We start from the raw sequence: 17918 nt of genomic DNA, 5'->3' as shown, positions 1-17918 counted from the left end.
TTTTTTTTTTTTTTTCATTTTCACTTTTCACTTTTCACTTTCATGCATTGGAGAAGGAAATGGCAACCCACTCCAGTGTTCTTGCCTGGAGAATCCCAGGGACGGGGGAGCCTGGTGGGCTGCTGTGTATGGGGTCACACAGAGTCAGACACGACTGAAGCAACTTAGCAGCAGCAGCAGCAGCCAAAACAATTCTTTCAAAGACAATATGCTACATGGAGCAGGGGCTGTCCAGCAGTCCTGAGAAGGAAATGATTATACAGTATGACTTTGAGTGCCTTCTGTCGGGGAGGGCATTGAACAGTGTTGAGTGGGAAGTGCGTGCTGTCCATCTCCTATACAGTGGACCATCTGTCTTTATCATATAGCCAGCCCTGAACTTATTACTTCTGGGACGACAGCATTTGACAGTCTCCTCCCTCCTGTGGCACTGACAGAGAGGTCAGATCAGTGGGGCATGGGCTGAATGCAGACACAGCTAAGTACAAGTCAAAGGGCAAAACCAGAGTTTAACATTTTAATAAAAGATTACAATTTTTATGTGGTTAACATTTCAAAATCTTCTTTAGGATATGCACTTAAAAAAATCCCTCCATGAAATAGCAACAACTCCAATATGCACATGACACTGCTCTAATGGCAGAAATTGAAGAACTAAAGAGCCTCTCAATGAGGATGAAAGAGGAGAGTGAAAAAGCTGCCTTAAAACTGAACATTAAAAAAACTAAGATCATAGCATCCAGTCCCATCACTTCATGGCAAATAGATAGAGAAAAAATGCAAGCAGTGATGAATTTTATTTTCTTGGGCTCCAAAATCACTGCAGATGATGACAGCAGCTATGAAATTAAAAGAAACTTGCTCCTTGGAAGAAAAGTTATGACAAACCTAGGCAGCATATTAAAAAGGTGAGAATCACTTTTCCAACAAAGGTCTGTATTGTCAAAGCTATGGTTTTCCAGTAGTCATGTATGGATGTGAGAGTTAGACCATAAAGAAGGCTTAGCGTTGAAGAATTGATGCTTTTGAGTTGTGGTGCTAGAGAAGACTCTTGAGAGTCCCTTGGACAGGAAGAAGATCAAACCAGTCAATCCTAAAGGAAGTCAACCCTAAATATTCATTGGAAGGACTGATGCTGAAGCTGAAGCTCTTAATACTTTGGCCACTTGATGCAAAGGCCCAGCATATTGGAAAAGACCCTGATACTGGGAACAATTGAGGGCAGGAGGAGAAGGGAGAAACAGAGGATGAGATGGTGGATGGCATCACTGACTCAATGGACATGAGTTTGAACAAAGTCCAGGAGATAGTGAAGGACAGGGTAGCCTGGTATGCTGCAGTTCTTGGGCTCACAAAGAGTTGGACATGACTTAGCAACAACAGAGTTGAACAAACAACAGAGAGTTAACCAGAAAACGCAAGTGAACTAAACTGTAAACGTTGAAGTTAAACTTATAACCAATTTATTAAAAAGTAAAACTGTTATCATTGAAAACCACCTTCAATACAAGTCAAGCAGGAACTCTTGCTACCATCTTCACTTGCATGCGCAGTGGGAGCCTAAAAACATTGCCCAGCAGAATGTGGCAGGCTAACTCTAGAGTACTCAGTTTGAATTTTGAGTAAGTGTAATTGTAAGTTATTTTTACCTTATAAATGCAAAGGTTTTTGAATTGTTTAAAAAAATCCCTGCATATCTCAAGGTTATGAGAGTATTTTCCTGTATTTTCATCTAAATGTTTTGAAGTTTTGTGTTATCTGTATTTTTAATTTACTGAAAAAGGGAAAGGCTACCCACTCCCGTATTCTGGCCTGGAGAATTCCACAGACTGTATAGTCCATGGGGTTGCAAAGAGTCAGACATGACTGAGTGACTTTCACTTCACTTCACTTTAATTTACTGGAGTTCGGGGGGTTTTTTGGTAGTGGTGATGTAGTCATTTATTTATTGATGTATAGTTTATTTACAATGCTGTGTCACTTTCAGGTGTATAGCAGAATGTTTCAGCTATACATATACATACATACGTACACACACACACACACACACACACACACACACATATTCTTTTCCAGAGGCTTTTCCCTTATAGGTTGTTACAAAATATTGACTAGAGTTCCCCTTGCTATACAGCAGGTTCTTGGTTATGTTATATATAGTGGTGTATATATAGTGCTAGCTGTCTATCGTGCTGGTATCAAACTGCCTCAGTTACTATAACTTAGTAATGTTGTTTTGAATGATTGCTAAACCGAGAGCAGAGAAATGCACTCATACCCCCATACCCACTCCTCCATGACTAGTTTGGAGTAAGCAATAAAATTTTATTGTGTTCGAATGAGATTTTTTAAAAAGTTTCTTACTGCAGAATAAATTAGCCTGTTTGTTAATAAATCAATGAACATGTCTCCATTGGATTATTCTTATTGGATTGACCATGTAGTCATTAATATTGTTGGCCTTCTTCTCTTGGCCTCTGAACATCCTCTAGCCCATTTCTCTGTTCAGTGAAGTTTTGTGAGTCTTCTTCACTCAGTCTCTATTTCCTTTCTCTTTGATTAATTCCAAACCTGGTGGTCATTTCTCCGTCTTATTTAATTCTAATTTCTAGCAGCATTTGTAATGGCTGACCATGCTCTTTCCTTTGTTTTTCTTCTTACTGTATTAACCAGTTCTTCTTTATCTCCCCTTCTGGCTTCATCCCTTCATCAGATATCAAGATATAGATGTGACCCAGAGCTTCTACTCTTGGCTATCAAATTCATGTGATCTCATCCATGTCTGTGCCTCTAAAGCATGCCATATTTATGCTAGTAGAATCCAAACCTATAGATTTAGTCTGAAACTCTAACCTGAGCACAAGATTCATATATTCAACTGTTTATTTAATATCTCTATGTGGAGGCTTAAGTGGTATCTCAAACTTAACATGAACAAGACAGAACTATTAATAGCCCTTTCCATCATATCTGTTTTCCATCTCTGTAAATGGTATTGCTATTCTCAGCGTCTAAACCTAGGATTTTTTCTTGACTTTACTCTAATTTACCTTTTCCTTATATCCCTTGGTCAGTTAACATTTATCCTCACCATCATCCCTAACTAAACTATAATTCAAGCCACCCTCATCCTTTCATTTGAAAATGCTTCATAACTGGTCTTGTTACTTTCTTTGCAGTTTCCTTAGAGCAGCCAGTAGGATCTTTTGGAAAGAGAAAACATATAGTGTCACCCTCTTGCTAAAGGTCTTTAGGATTCTCTGGTTGTAACTAGAATAGAATCCAGATTCTTTACTTCACCTCACAGTGTCCTGCATATACTATCCCTTCCCTGACTCTCCACTCTCATCTTCCCCTGTTACCCCCCACATACTAAAGTTTAGTCTGACTATTCTTATTGTTGCCTAATCATGTCAAGCTCATTACTACCTCAGGGCCTTTGCACTTCCTTTCTCTTCTTCATGGAATGATTTTCTTTTGGATCTTTTTATGGCTTCATCCTTCTCATTATTTTGATCTTTACTCAAATGTCTTTGTCCTAGAGAAGCAAATAGACAATCCTTGAGTCATTTTCTATGCTTTTAACCAGTTCTATTTTCTTTATAACATGAATCTGGATATGAAATTATTTTTTCTTTATATGTGACTAATTCAATATTAGGAGGTTTGGCTATATTTTAATAAGTGATACATTTCCAGTATTTTAAACTATTATATTAATATTTATAAACAAGTAAAAGAAACTGGATATTTAGCTTTTCTGCTAGGAAATGTCAAGCAGGAGCTAAATATAATGAATGTAGCAGGAATTGAAAAGAGGTGCTGGCTTTTGTGTGGAGAAACTTATTAAAACCACTGGTTCAAATCATTACTTAATTATAGCATGCCAGAGTTAGAATGCCCCCTGATTATGGCTCCATTTCAGTTTACCACTAAGATTCTGGTACAATTAGCATTTTGAAATGCCATTGCAGCATTGCCTGCTGGAGTATCTTATTCTTGGTGAAAAAAAAAATTTCTTTTTTCCTTTCTGGTTGCTTGAGCACCACTTTCATTAAATTGCAATCAAGTCTTTGCTCTACACTGCATCTATTTTTAGAACCAGTCCCACCCTTTAAACACCCATCCTCTGCCTGGTAGAGCACACTTTCTCACACATGTATACCTGTGGTGGATTCATTTTGATATTTGGCAAAACTAATACAATTATGTAAAGTTTAAAAATAAAATAAAAAAAAAAAAATAAAGCCCATGTGCCCCAGAAAAAAAAAAATAAAGAGACTTATGCAGCCTGTCTGTGATGGAGCTGTTAGGTCTGACTGAAGTGCCCACTCTCCTCTGTGGACCTCCCCGTTGGCAGCTCTTCCTTTTATTCCTATTCCTGCTTTTGTCCCCCACCCCAAGTCCTGATGAACATGTGGCTCAGTTTTCTCAGCTGCAGCCTTCTCTTGCTGGCCAGGTACTTCCAATAGTATAGCACTAGTCTAGTTACCAAGCTCCTTTTTGTTACAACCCTGGTACCTCTTATTCTTAGATGCCAATTCTCGAGCAGTTCTTACTGAACACACTCTGGAGGGTTAGACTCAGAAATGGTCTGATTTTCAGCATCATGTCCTCCAACCCAAAGGCTGGGGACCTCATGATGATGAGAGAGGATAAATGAAAGTCTTTGGTGGCTTACCAGAGGACTGTTACATATTCTTTCTACAGAGTTCAATCCATTCATGAGAAACCTCACTCCTGTGCTGGTTAGGAAGCTTTCAAAGATGTCAACTGGGCCCCAACTCCCAAAGAACTACTTTGCTTCTAGACTTCTTCCCATCTGACCAACCCACTTGGTGAAAGTCCTGGGTGTCTAATCCAGATTAGCACTTACTGTCCTTTTGAATAGATCAAAATCTTCTAAGTATAACTTTTAAAATTTGAATAATAAGTAGATTCACCTGAAGAATTCTTTTTATTCTTGAGAAATCATCTGTATTTAGTTTGCTTGGGTTGCCATCACAAAGTACCACAGATCAACTTAAACTACAGAAATATGTTTTCTCACCATTCTGGAGGCTTGAAGTTCAAGATCAAAGTGTTGGACTGAGCTGATTTCTTCTGAGGGTCATGAGGTAAGGATCTATTCCAGGCCTCTCTCCTTGGCCTATTAATGACTGCCTTCTTTCTCTGTCACTCCATTGTCTTCCCCCTGTACATGTGTACATGTCCGAGCCCAAATTTTCAGCCATATTGGATTAGGGTCTACCCTAATAACTTCATTTTAACTTAATTATCCCTGTGAAAATTCTATGTCCAAATATAAGCACATTCTGAAGTACTGGGAGTTAGGCCTTCATCATATGAATGGGGGTATGTGTGCAGAATCCATCCCACAGTAAGAATTTCAGCCTTTTGAGAAACACTCCATCAAAAGTTACATTCTGTCCCATGATCACTTATAACTAAATGAGTGAAGGAATATGAACACCTTAGTTTATTCCTGCTTAAGAGTGTTTCATTGGCTTTTTCCCTCACCTAGAAAGTTCTTCAGAGCTATGTAGCTTGCTTCATCACTCCACTTAGGCTTTTGATTAAATATCACTGAAATAGAGAGGCACTCCCGGGTCACCAAGTAGAGTGCTTATCTTACCCCCATTGCCTTCCACTGTTTCGTTTATAGTACTTAGTACTACATGACGTTTAGAACTTTTGTTTACTCTAAAGAATAAAGGATAGCAATAAGAAAAACTATACCTAACATTCATTGAGTCTTTACCAAATGTTAGACGCCTCTAAGTACTTTTCATAAAATTTCATAGCAAACCTGTCAGGTTGTCATGATTTTTAACATTTTTGTAAATGTGCTTATTGTCTTGCTTACCATGTTAGGACTTACATAATTTGTTGTGTGAATAAATTCATGATTACAGATACAAAGCTGAAATAAATAGAAAAGAACAAAGTCAGCTAGAAGGGCTTGGTTATCCAGATCAAGAATTAACTTAAAGAATAATTTAAAAAATTTTTTTTGAAGTGAGACTACAACCTTAAAATTTCCTGAGTATCTCCAAGGATATCTGAGAATGTGTACATCAACTCCAATGTAACAGGATTACTAAATTATGTGATGAGCTCTTTTTTTAAAATTGAAGTATAGTTGATTTAAAATTCGATGTTAGTTTCAGATGTACAGTGAAGTGATTCAGCTTCAGATTTTTTTCCACTTTTCCATTATAGGTTATTACAAGATATTGACTATTGTTTCCTGTGCTATACAGTAGATCCTTGTTGTTTATCTATTTTATATATAGCAGTATGTATCTGTTAATCCCAAACTCCTAATTTATCCCTCCTCACCTTTCTTCTTGGTAACTATACATTTTTCTGTGTCTGTCAGTCTATTTCTGTTTCATAAATTGCATCACTATCATATTTTTTAGATCCCACTTATAAGTGATATCAGTAGTTCTTGATGGAGAGTGTACATTGGAATCAACTGAAGAACTTTTGAAAACTCGACCTGCCTAGCTCCCAGGCCCATTGCTTAGAATCCTTTGAGGAAAGGTCCAAGCATGTAAGTTTTGAATTCTAGACTAACACTTCAAACTAAACCTAGGGGTAGAGGAACAAACTTTACCTCCTTGGAGATCAGGGTGATCATAATCCTTTCTTGTTATGCAGAACATAGAGTAGCATATCAGTACCAGCATAGATTTTGAAAGTCATTCAGACCAGGGTTTAAATCCTAGCTTTGTCCTTACTTATGATGTAAATAGAGGCTTCCCAGGTGGCGCTAGTGGTAAAGAACCCACCTGCCAATGCAGGAGACATGAGAGATGTATGTTCTATCCCTGGGTCAGGAAGATCCCCTGGAGGAGGGCATTGCAAACCACTTCAGTATTCTTGCCTGGAGAATCCCATGGACAGAGGAGCCTGTTGGGCTATAGTCCATAGCGTCACAAAGAATCAGACACAACTGAAGAGATTTAGCATGTACGTGTGAAGTAAATAACTTAAACTCCCTAAGCCAAAGATTCCTTAAATGTAAAACAAATACAATGATTCCTATTTCATAATATTATTTTGAAGATTAAATGATTAAATGAAATTAAATACAATTCAGTACAGTGTCTGGCCCAGAAGTAAATCCTCAATAAAGATCCTCTAAATAGAAAGCCCTTGGGAGAGTTAAGAATGGTATAACTTTATTTTTTGGTAAATGCATTAAACCCAGAGATATTAAAAAGAAATTTCTATGTCAGAATTTGGTACTTTAAGCATATCACATCCTTCATGATGTCCCCAGCGCTGGTATCACCTGATCAGAGTTTTCAGCTATGGAATTATCTTTCTGGTCATTATCGATGGACTCTCAAATCTCACAGGAAGTCAGGAGTGATTTTTGCTGTAATTCAGAGATTTTTTTTCTTTCCAGTAGCAAAAGCCAGTATCTCCCCTTTAGTTAACAAGGATCAACGGTGCTTTCAGCCATAGTTGCAAGGTGATTACAACCACTTTTTTCATTTGGTCCAAGTTGAATAATTTGAGACAGATCATCAAGTATTATTTTATCATCTGAATATCCCAGCAGAGGAAAAAGCCGTCCATGAAGTAGATTCTAGAGAGGAACTCCTAGCAGCTGTATTGGTTCTCCATCATGTGAGTGATCTGACAGCTCCATCCTCAGGATACTGTCATTCTAGAACCCTGCAGAAAATCTGACCTTGTCAGCCTTGGCTTTCCTGGAGCTCTATAAATGTGAAGGTGATTAACATGCAATTTGAATTGCTTACTCTTTCTGTTGCTCACTGGGCAGAGTTTAAATGGGAATCATTTGCATAACTGAATTTTCCCTTCTTCCGTGTTGTGGAGAGAGCTTCTCCTTGTGAGTTACTCCATAAGGTGAATTATCTTAATGGATTCAGTGTGTGAAAATTAACAGATGTTTGTAGAAGTCTAAATCTATTTTGCTTTGTTTAAAGATGTGATTTAAACTCATCTGTCTTCAAATAGCTCCTAAATGATTCAAATAAATAACTATCAACTATAAAGCATGTTACTAACAGAAGGCTCTGCCCTGAGAAAGTATGTATGCCAAATGGTATTTTAATTTTTCAAGGAAATGGATGACTTTCATTGTTTGAGGTGTTTACCATTTCTAAGGGAAGGCTTGAGCCTATTCCCATCCTTTTCTGTAGCTTCTAGAAAATTGAGAAAATGAATTTGCCAGCAAGAGCAGTGTTCTATATTAAGAAACACACACGTTGGCAGATTGTCAAGGGAGTGCTACCTGGGTGCTGAGAGCCATTTAGGACTATTCAAATTTAAATCTTCAATTGGAGCTGAACACAGTTGAGCAATAAACCTATTTGTTGCATTTATGCTTGGCTGAAGTCAGAGGAAATGTGATACTGGTAATATCTGGTTATGGACATACACATTTGTAAATGGGTCATTGTTTGAAAGTACTTGGATAGTAATGAAAGTGTAATACCGTACTGAAAAACTTAATGCAGATAATAATGTTTATGTGTGTGTGTTTAGTCGCTCAGTTGCGTCTGACTCTGCAACCATATTGACTGTGGCCTTCCAGGCTCCTCTGTCCATGGGGTTCTCCAGGCAAGAATACTGGAGTGGGTTGCCATGCCCTCCTCCAGGGAATGTCCCCGACCCAGGGATTGAAACTTTCTCTCCTGAATTGAAGGCAGATTCTTTACCACTGAGCCACATGGGAAGCCCAATAATAATAACGTTTATCATACTTCTATTGCAGGGTATGTATTGTGTGGTCGGTATAACTTGGAAACAGGGTTATATAATCTAGGACATTGTTTCACAGTATTTTATACATCTCCATGGCTGTACTGGCCTAGGAAATATATGCTGAGCACTTTTAGATCTATAGAAATGAACAACCTACTTTTCTTTGAAAGCACATTTCTATTAGTTAGTCTATAAAAACTTCTGAAGCAAGCAGTTTAAAAATGGAATAGTTAGCTATTTTTTAAACCTTCTGAAATTAAAAAAAAAGGTTTTTAAGGCAATTCGACTGTATGTAACTAGGCAGTCTACCTTGGACTTTTTGACAATAATGAACAAATAGGCAATTGTGAAATTCACATTTAATCAAATAAGATAGCAATTTTTCATTTACCTCCTTCCCTGAACTAAACTGAAACATTTTCTCTGCTGTTTATAGTTTATTAGCAATTTTCTTAATATACTTAGTATTGTGGGATAAAGGAAATTCAACATGTAGTTAGATTATAACTAAATTTAAATCCTTACTTCAGAAACACAAATATTATTGGAGCCGAAAGGAAACTTAACGGCTTTCTAGTTTAACTTCATCACTAGACAGGTAAAGATAAAGAGTGAATCACAGAAGGTCAATCACTGATTAATGGCAGAACCAGAAGACAGGTCAAGGAGAGCCCAGGTTAATTAGGATAATTAAACTTAATAGCAAAAACAAGGCCTATCAATATTTTTCCTGACAATATTTCATTCTATCAGCTTTATTTTCTTACACAAGTTTTATTGAAAAGCACAATTACAAATGAGATCATCATAATGTCCATTGTAAAATCATGTGTAATTATATGAATGCATTGAACTAACTAGAATTCCTGAATAAATAAGGCTTTCTTAAGACATACACAAAAGCATTGTATTGAAGTGACATGGTTTCCTGATGTTGCTTTCTGGGGACTTCCTTCTAGGCTTTTCTTCTCAAGGTGAGCACAGCACATTGAACAGCATCTTCAGGGAATAAGAGCTTCAGATCAGATCAGATCAGTCGCTCAGTCCTGTCCGACTCTTTGCGACCCCATGAATCGCAGCACGCCAGGCCTCCCTGTCTATCACCAACTCCCGGGGTTCACCCAAACTCATGTCCATCGAGTCAGTGATGCCATCCAGCCATCTCATCCTCTGTCATCCCCTTCTCCTCCTGCCCCCAATCCCTCCCAGCATCACAGTCTTTTCTAATGAGTCAGCTCTTCGCATGAGGTGGCCAAAGTACTGGAGTTTCAGCTTTAGCATCATTCCTTCCAAAGAAATCCCAGGGCTGATCTCCTTCACAATGGACTGATTGGATCTCCTTGCAGTCCAAGGGACTCTCAAGAGTCTTCTCCAACACCACAGTTCAAAAGCATCAATTCTTTGGTGCTCAGCCTTCTTCACAGTCCAACTCTCACATCCATACATGACCACAGGAAAAACCATAGCCTTGACTAAACCGACCTTTGTTGGCAAAGTAATGTCTCTGCTTTTGAATATGCTATCTAGGTTGGTCATAACTTTCCTTCCAGGAGTAAGCATCTTTTAATTTCATGGCTGCAGTCACCATCTGCAGTGATTTTGGAGCCCAGAAAAATAAAGTCTAACACTGTTTCCCCATCTATTTGCCATGAAGTGATGGGACTGGATGCCATGATCTTCATTTTCTGAATGTTGAGCTTTAAGCCAACTTTTTCACTCTCCACTTTCACCTTCATCAAGAGGCTTTTTAGTTCCTCTTCACTTTCTGCCGTAAGGGTGGTGTCATCTGCATATCTGAGGTTATTGATATTTCTCCCGGCAATCTGGATTCCAGCTTGTGCTTCTTCCAGTCCAGCGTTTCTCATGATGTACTCTGCATAGAAGTTAAATAAACAGGGTGACAATATACAGCCTTGACGTACTCCTCTTCCTATTTGGAACCAGTCTGTTGTTCCATGTCCAGTTCTAACTGTTGCTTCCTGACCTGCATACAGATTCCTCAAGGGGCAGGTCAGGTGGTCTGGTATTCCCATCTCTTTCAGAATTTCCCACAGTTTATTGTGATCCACACAGTCAAAGGCTTTGGCATAGTCAATAAAGCAGAAATAGATGTTTTCTGGAACTCTCTTTCTTTTTCCATGATCCAGAGGATGTTGGCAATTTGATCTCTGGTTCCTCTGCCTTTTCTAAAACCAGCTTGAACATCAGGAAGTTCACGGTTCACGTATTGCTGAAGCCTGGCTTGGAGAATTTTAAGCATTACTTTACTAGCTGGAAGGTTTGTATAGTACTGTGAACTCTTGATAGGCATAAAGGAGGAAGGTGGACTCTGAGCCAGTCATGTCTGTATGTATGCATGTTTGTGTGTTTCTTCCTCTTTGAAAGGTATGATCATGCTCTTAGAATCCCAAAGTATACAGATTCAAGCTCATACACTAACCCAGTCTCTGTACCCTCCACCAGTAACACTTTTTAAATCAGATTTTTGTCTATGTGAATATTTTAATATTATTCCACTCAGTATATTTGGGATATATGTATACATCTTTTACTTCATACATGATTTGAAGAGGAGCCAAAAGATTGATATTTGTAATGATGATATCTTCATGATGGACTGATCCTTTTATAATGATGAACTTTGTCTCTAAAAATAATTTTTATCTTAAAGTCTGTTTTTTATGATATTAATATTTGACTCTCTTTTGGTGATTGTTTGCATGCTGTTCTTTTACTTTCAGCCTATTTGTGTCTTTCAATCTAAAGTGTATCCCTTATAGAAGGTCAATAGTTGGATCATATTTTTGTATCCATTCTGCCAAAGCCTGCCTTTTGGTTATTTATCCTATTTCAATTTAATGTTATTACTGTTAAGGTAGGATTTACATTTGCCATTTTATTTCTTTTCTATATGATTTATGTTTCATTTCCCTATGTTGCCATTATCATCATCTTCTTTTTGAATACTCCATTCCCACAAGGTAGAACTTTATTAAAGCATTGTAAGGTGAAATAGTTCCTTTAAAACTATAAATTCTTAGATAATTTCACAGTTAGAGAAAATTTATTTGGTCAAGTTATGATAGTACTTTTCAGTGTTTTATAATACATTTACATTTTAGTTCTATTATCTTTTATTGTGTCAAATAGATATTTTCTAGTAATGACTTTAATTGTGATTTTTCTGTATATTTATTGAGTTCTTGTCTTAGTGGCACCTTTGGAAATCAGGTCCTTCCCCTACCTAGAGTTTGTTGTTTTTGCTGTTTGTTGATGAATGCCTTTTCTGAAATAATTTTGTTAATGTCTGTATCCTTTGTTGCATGTGTTCATTAAAGTCTTTGCCCAGTCAGCCTAGGGGACAAGTCATTGGATAGAGATTTCCTTAAACACCTTTAGCAATAATTCTCCCTCTCTTTAGGTTGCTATGGTATGTCTTCAGCACTTTGGCAATTTATGACTCCACCTTATTTCTCACTTACTACTTGCAAAGAACTCAAGGTTAGCCAGGGGTGAGAGCTTAGGGTTCCTCAGTTTTTTATTGGCATGCACATGGCAGTTGTAGATCCCCAGGAATATGTCACAACTTTTCAAAACCTTCTGTAGACATTTCATTCCCTAGAATTTCCTCTTCTATTTTTTGGGAAGCCTCTTACTTCCCAACTTACATCCCTGGCTCAGGCAGCTGTGATGTTAAACAATTGGCTGCTGATTGCTTTTGCAAATACTCTGGGGTTAGGAATTTCCCCTTAATGCAAGGTCACCTGAAGATAAATCCTGTGAATGGACTCTTATAGGGAGCTGCCAGAGAAGACAAATAGTGACAGTTCTCCAGGATGGGGCTTTTTGCAGTACTTCAGACACATTCTGCTTCCTCCAGGGTCCACTAGGCTGCTGTGTTTCACAGTGACCTTGGTAGTCAAGAGTGTTATTAATATTTTTAAGGCTGCTGCAGAGCTAATGAGAGGCAGATGGGAGTACATAAGCCCAGCAAATCTCACTGTTATTACTGATACCCCGATTCTGAACCCTCATTACATCCAGGGTATATCTTTGCCTAGCACTTGCCATATTATGGTGAAACGGTATGTTTACCTGTTTCTGGTTTTCTCTCATTAGTCTGTAAATTCTTCTTGAACAGGGACAGTGTCTCATTACTCTTCATGGCCCTGACTCCTTTTGCCATGTCTGACTCAATTAACTTTTTCATTTGTGTTCTCTCCTTTAGATATATGGTATCTTCCCTCATTCTAAAATCATTCAAGGCCAATAAGAACATAATGGTGAAGGTTAAAATAGATGTTTGAGGGGTCTTAAAACTATGGAAATAAATTTAGGGCTAAGATTCATACTATATATGGATGCCTTATTAGGTTTAGAATAAAAGTTGGCATTGAGATTCCTAGCTATGACCTTCTGAAAATCTCTCTTTCTGGTTTTGAATGTGGGGTTATAAGTATAAAACACAAAGATTTGAGAAGTATTGTAACATATCTCCAGATATCTGTTATCATTTTTCATGGTCACTTTAGGAGCTGGACTTATTTTCAGTAATATTTCCCAAGCTCAGATCTCCCTTGGGAACCAGCTCTTGCCAATATAGTCTCATTACCAAAAGTCCCCTGCACCATCAGCCTTGGTTCAGATTGATTTTTCCCAGTTTCTTGTGCTCAGTGCTTCCCTTCAAAGGATGAAGATTTACTTATGTCAAAGAGTTAGGGGTGAAATACATGTCACCTTGGATGAAATCTGTGGTCCAAGAGCCTCATGGGGGGCAGTCGTCTAAGCTGCTCTTGGGGGCCTCTGCTCTGCTTTAAGTTGGGGGTCAGGAAGCTTTTTCTACTCAGAGTGATATGCCCCAAACTGCTAAATACCTTTATCTTAAATTGGTGACACTAAATGGATTGCAAAGACATTAAGACAAAGTGAAACAAATGGGAAAAGGCACTTGTAGGAAGACTTAATTTCTTATTCGCACACCAAACTGCATACTTATCTACACAGGAAGGCTACAGTGGTATTTTAATGGATATAAAACCCTTTGAGATGCTGATGAAAGGATGTGTAATATGATCTGTCTTTATTTGTGCAACCCTGGCACTGAGCTCAGCAATTCAGAACCTAGAGTCTGTCTTTTATGGAAAAATGGAAAGAATATAAATTAACCCTTTCCTTCTTAGGGGAAAATTGAAAGGCTGGTGACTCAGAGTCAAGAGATTTTTCCATTTGATAAAGACGACTACCTGGCCACCTGCTATTCCATATCTCTTTAACGAAGCCACTACAGTTTTTAGGAAGAATTCATGAGATGAGCATACAATGCCTTTGAATTTTCCTTTAATAATGAATAGTACATAAACATAATGCTACACTTAATTTCCATTTCTTTTAAAATCCATTTTTCTTATGAAGTTATTACATCTTAAGCAGAATTCTCGATCTTCACTTTGAAAGTATAATGAAACTGCCCTTGGGGTGAAGGATTAAGGAAATGCTTTTCTTATTAATAACAGCAACTGACAGGTATTGGGGAGTTTTAAAACTCTTTCCCATTGTCAATGGTAAGTGAGTTAGGTGAAGCAGGTCAGATCCAGCTAAATTTAGAACTATGTCTCTAATTTCTGTAAAACAGGATTAAAAATTGAAATAGTTTTATGTCTGGAACATTCTGAATATTTTTCTCTTTTTTACAGAAAAGCTTTGGTATGTTTGATTGACTGGAAATGCTTTTTTTCCTTGGTATATAGCTCAAGGCATAAAACAAAGAAATGTTAAGCAGTAAACAATCTCTTTTGAATTTAGTAAGATCCAGAAATAAGACAGAGAACCAAGAAGAAAGGAGCAAGAAATCCAATGAGAAAGGAGAACATACAGCCAATTAAAATAGTCTTGTTTTCTCTCACATGAAAGATGATTATATGGTGACATTTTCTAGTTCAGAGTTTACATTGTACCTGAACCAAATTCCAATGATGCTCTCTCTGTATCTAATAATAATCCACAAATATTGGCAAATGGTAAACTCAAGTAAATTGAATAGTTGAAACTACCTCATTAATCCATGGTATTTCATTTTTCATATAAGGTTGTGGGAAGAAATTGTCACTTGTAGAGACAGGAGCTCAAAAAGAAGTGCCGTGATTATTTCAGATTTAGCCATAGCTGTGTCCTTCCTTGAATTAATAAATGCTTGGGTACAGAGGAATGAAGTGAGTCTATTTGTCTTAAGAGCAGGAGCACCTCCTGTGTTTTTTGGTGATGAAGGAAGGAATACATGAGAAGTACTAGCTTGATTCAAGAATCATGCCTTAGAATTAGAAAGGAGGAGGATTTGGGGTGCAATATACTTTTCTCAAGTTCTCTTCCAGCCCAGGATCATGGACTCATGTCTGAGTGTTCTGAATAAAGGGCTACAAATAACAGTCAGAAGAACAAGCCCATCAAAGCCTCACTAAGAAGTAGGGACACTAGAAGCCCAGTGTCAAGACCGACAGAGCTGAGTGTAACACAAAGCTGGTGAGAGCCAATCCCCCCTTCATAACGGAGGTGACAGCTGACAGCACTCTCATCTAAGACTGATGTCTCATAATAATAACATGTACTAGGTCAAGAGAAAAAAATGGGGATAATTTTCAAACAGAAAAATAGCTGAACTACTATAAGAAGGTGGCAGCAGGAACCAAAGGCTAGAGAACATGTAAATTAGCAGCATCTTCCATATTTGTTTTAGGCCACTCTGTTCTCCTAGAGAGGTGACCCTAATAGTGGTGACAGCTTTGTGGGCCTTGGAGGGTTGGGGGATGACCAGAGAGGGGAAGAGCAAGAATAACCACAGTAAAAGCAACCTACTGTCTGAAGGGACTAAAATGGTGAGCAGTCAGGGTAACACCTCTGAGAACCCCCAGGAATTGATAAAGAGTTGATATCCAATAAGGGGAAATGGGAGTTTTATAACCATGGGCAGAGGCAGAATCAGAAGACACATTATGAAGCTCTGAATGCAGCCATCTTTCTTTTTTTTTTAAACAAAATGTTTATTTTTTATTTGGCTGCACTGGATCTTAGTTGTGGGCGCATGGGATCTTCGATCTTCACTGTGGCGTGCAAACTTCTTATTTGCAGCATGTGGGATCCAGTTCTCTGACTCGGGTTTGAACCCAGGCCCTCTGCATTGGGAGCTCCATTCTTAGCCACTGGACCACCAGGGAACTCCCGCAGTCAATCCTGTTTATCATCAGTATGATGCAGCCAGCGGAAACTACAGAACTTAAGAAATTACTGTGCCTAAATCCCTATAGACCTTAAGCTTAAGGAGGAGTAAGAACTGGAAAAAAAGACCCTTTACTTATGAGTAGGGATCACTTTCACATTAAAAAAAAATTGTATTGGAGTATAGTTGATTTACAGTGTTGTACTAGACTCAGATGAACAGCAAGTCAGAGAAAGACAAATATCCTATGATTGCTTGTATGTGAAATCTTAAAAAAATAGAGTACACGTGAACTTATCTACAAGGCAGAAATAGAGTTATAGATGTAGAAAACAAACTTATGGTTACCAGGGGGTCAGGTGGGGGCAGATAAATTGGGAGATTGGGACTGAGATATGCACAGTACTATATACAAAATATATAACTAATAAGTACCTACTGTATAGCACAGGGCACTCTATTTGATACTCTATAATGGCCTATATTGCACAATTGCACTCATCTCACATGCTAGTAAAGTAATGCTCAAAATTCTCCAAGCCAGGCTTCAGCAATATATGAACCATGAACTTCCTGATGTTCAAGCTGGTTTTAGAAAACGCAGAGGAATCAGAGATCAAATTGCCAACATCTGCTGGATCATGGAAAAAGCAAGAGAGTTCCAGAAAAACATCTATTTCTGCTTTATTGACTATGCCAAAGCCTTTGTCTGTGTGGATCACAATAAACTGTGGGAAATTCTGAAAGAGATGGGAATACCAGACCACCTGACCTGCCCCTTGAGGAATCTGTATGCAGGTCAGGAAGCAACAGTTAGAACTGGACATGGAACAACAGACGGGTTCCAAATAGGAAAGGGAGTACGTCAAGGCTGTATATTGTCACCTGCTTATTTAACTTTTATGCAGAGTACATCATAAGAAACACTGGGCTGGAAGAAGCACAAGCTGGAATCCAGATTGCCGGGAGAAATATCAATAACCTCAGATATGCAGATGACACCACCCTTATGGCAGAAAGTGAAGAGGAACTCAAAAGCCTCTTGATGAAAGTGAAAGTAGAGAGTGAAAAAGTTGGCTTAAAGCTCAACATTCAGAAAACAAAGATCATGGCATCCGGTCCCATCACCTAATGGCAAATAGATGGGGAAACAGTGGAAACAGTGTCAGACTTTATTTTTCTGGGCTCCAAAGTCAATGCAGATGGTGACTGCAGCCATGAAATTAAAAGACGCTTACTCCTGGAAGGAAAGTTATGACCAACCTAGACAGCATATTAAAAAGCAGAGACATTACTTTGCCAACATAATTTCGTCTAGTCAAGGCTATGGTTTTTCCTGTGGTCATGTATGGATGTGAGAGTTGGACTGTGAAGAAGGCTGAGCACCGAAGAATTGCTTCTTTTGAACTGTGGTGTTGCAGAAGACTCTTAAGAATCCCTTGGACTGCAAGGAGATCCAACCAGTCCATTCTGAAGGAGATCAGCCCTGGGATTTCTTTGGAGGGAATGATGCTAAAGCTGAAACTCCAGTACTTTGGCCATCTCATGCAAAGAGTTGACTCATTGGAAAAGACTCTGATGCTGGGAGGGATTGGGGGCAGGAGGAGAAGGGGACGACAGAGGATGAGATGGCTGGATGGCATCACTGACTTGATGGACGTGAGTCTGAGTTAACTCCGGGAGTTGATGATGGACAGGGAGGCCTGGCGTGCTGCGATTCATGGGATCACAAAGAATCAGACACGATTGAGCGACTGAACTGAACTGAACTTTATTTTTTGGGGCTCCAAATTTTTTGGGCTTTTATATTTGGGGGCTCCAAAATCACTGCAGATGGTGACTGCAGCCATGAAATTAAAAGACGCTTACTCCTGGAAGGAAAGTTATGTCCAACCTAGATAGCATATTGAAAAGCAGAGACATTACTTTGCCAGCAAAGGTTCGTCTAGTCAAGGCTATG

The sequence above is a fragment of the Bos javanicus genome, chromosome 6, assembly GCF_032452875.1.
Source record: "Bos javanicus breed banteng chromosome 6, ARS-OSU_banteng_1.0, whole genome shotgun sequence".
In the NCBI taxonomy this organism is placed as follows: Eukaryota; Metazoa; Chordata; class Mammalia; order Artiodactyla; family Bovidae; genus Bos; species Bos javanicus.
Note: the sequence above shows the minus strand (reverse complement) of the source record.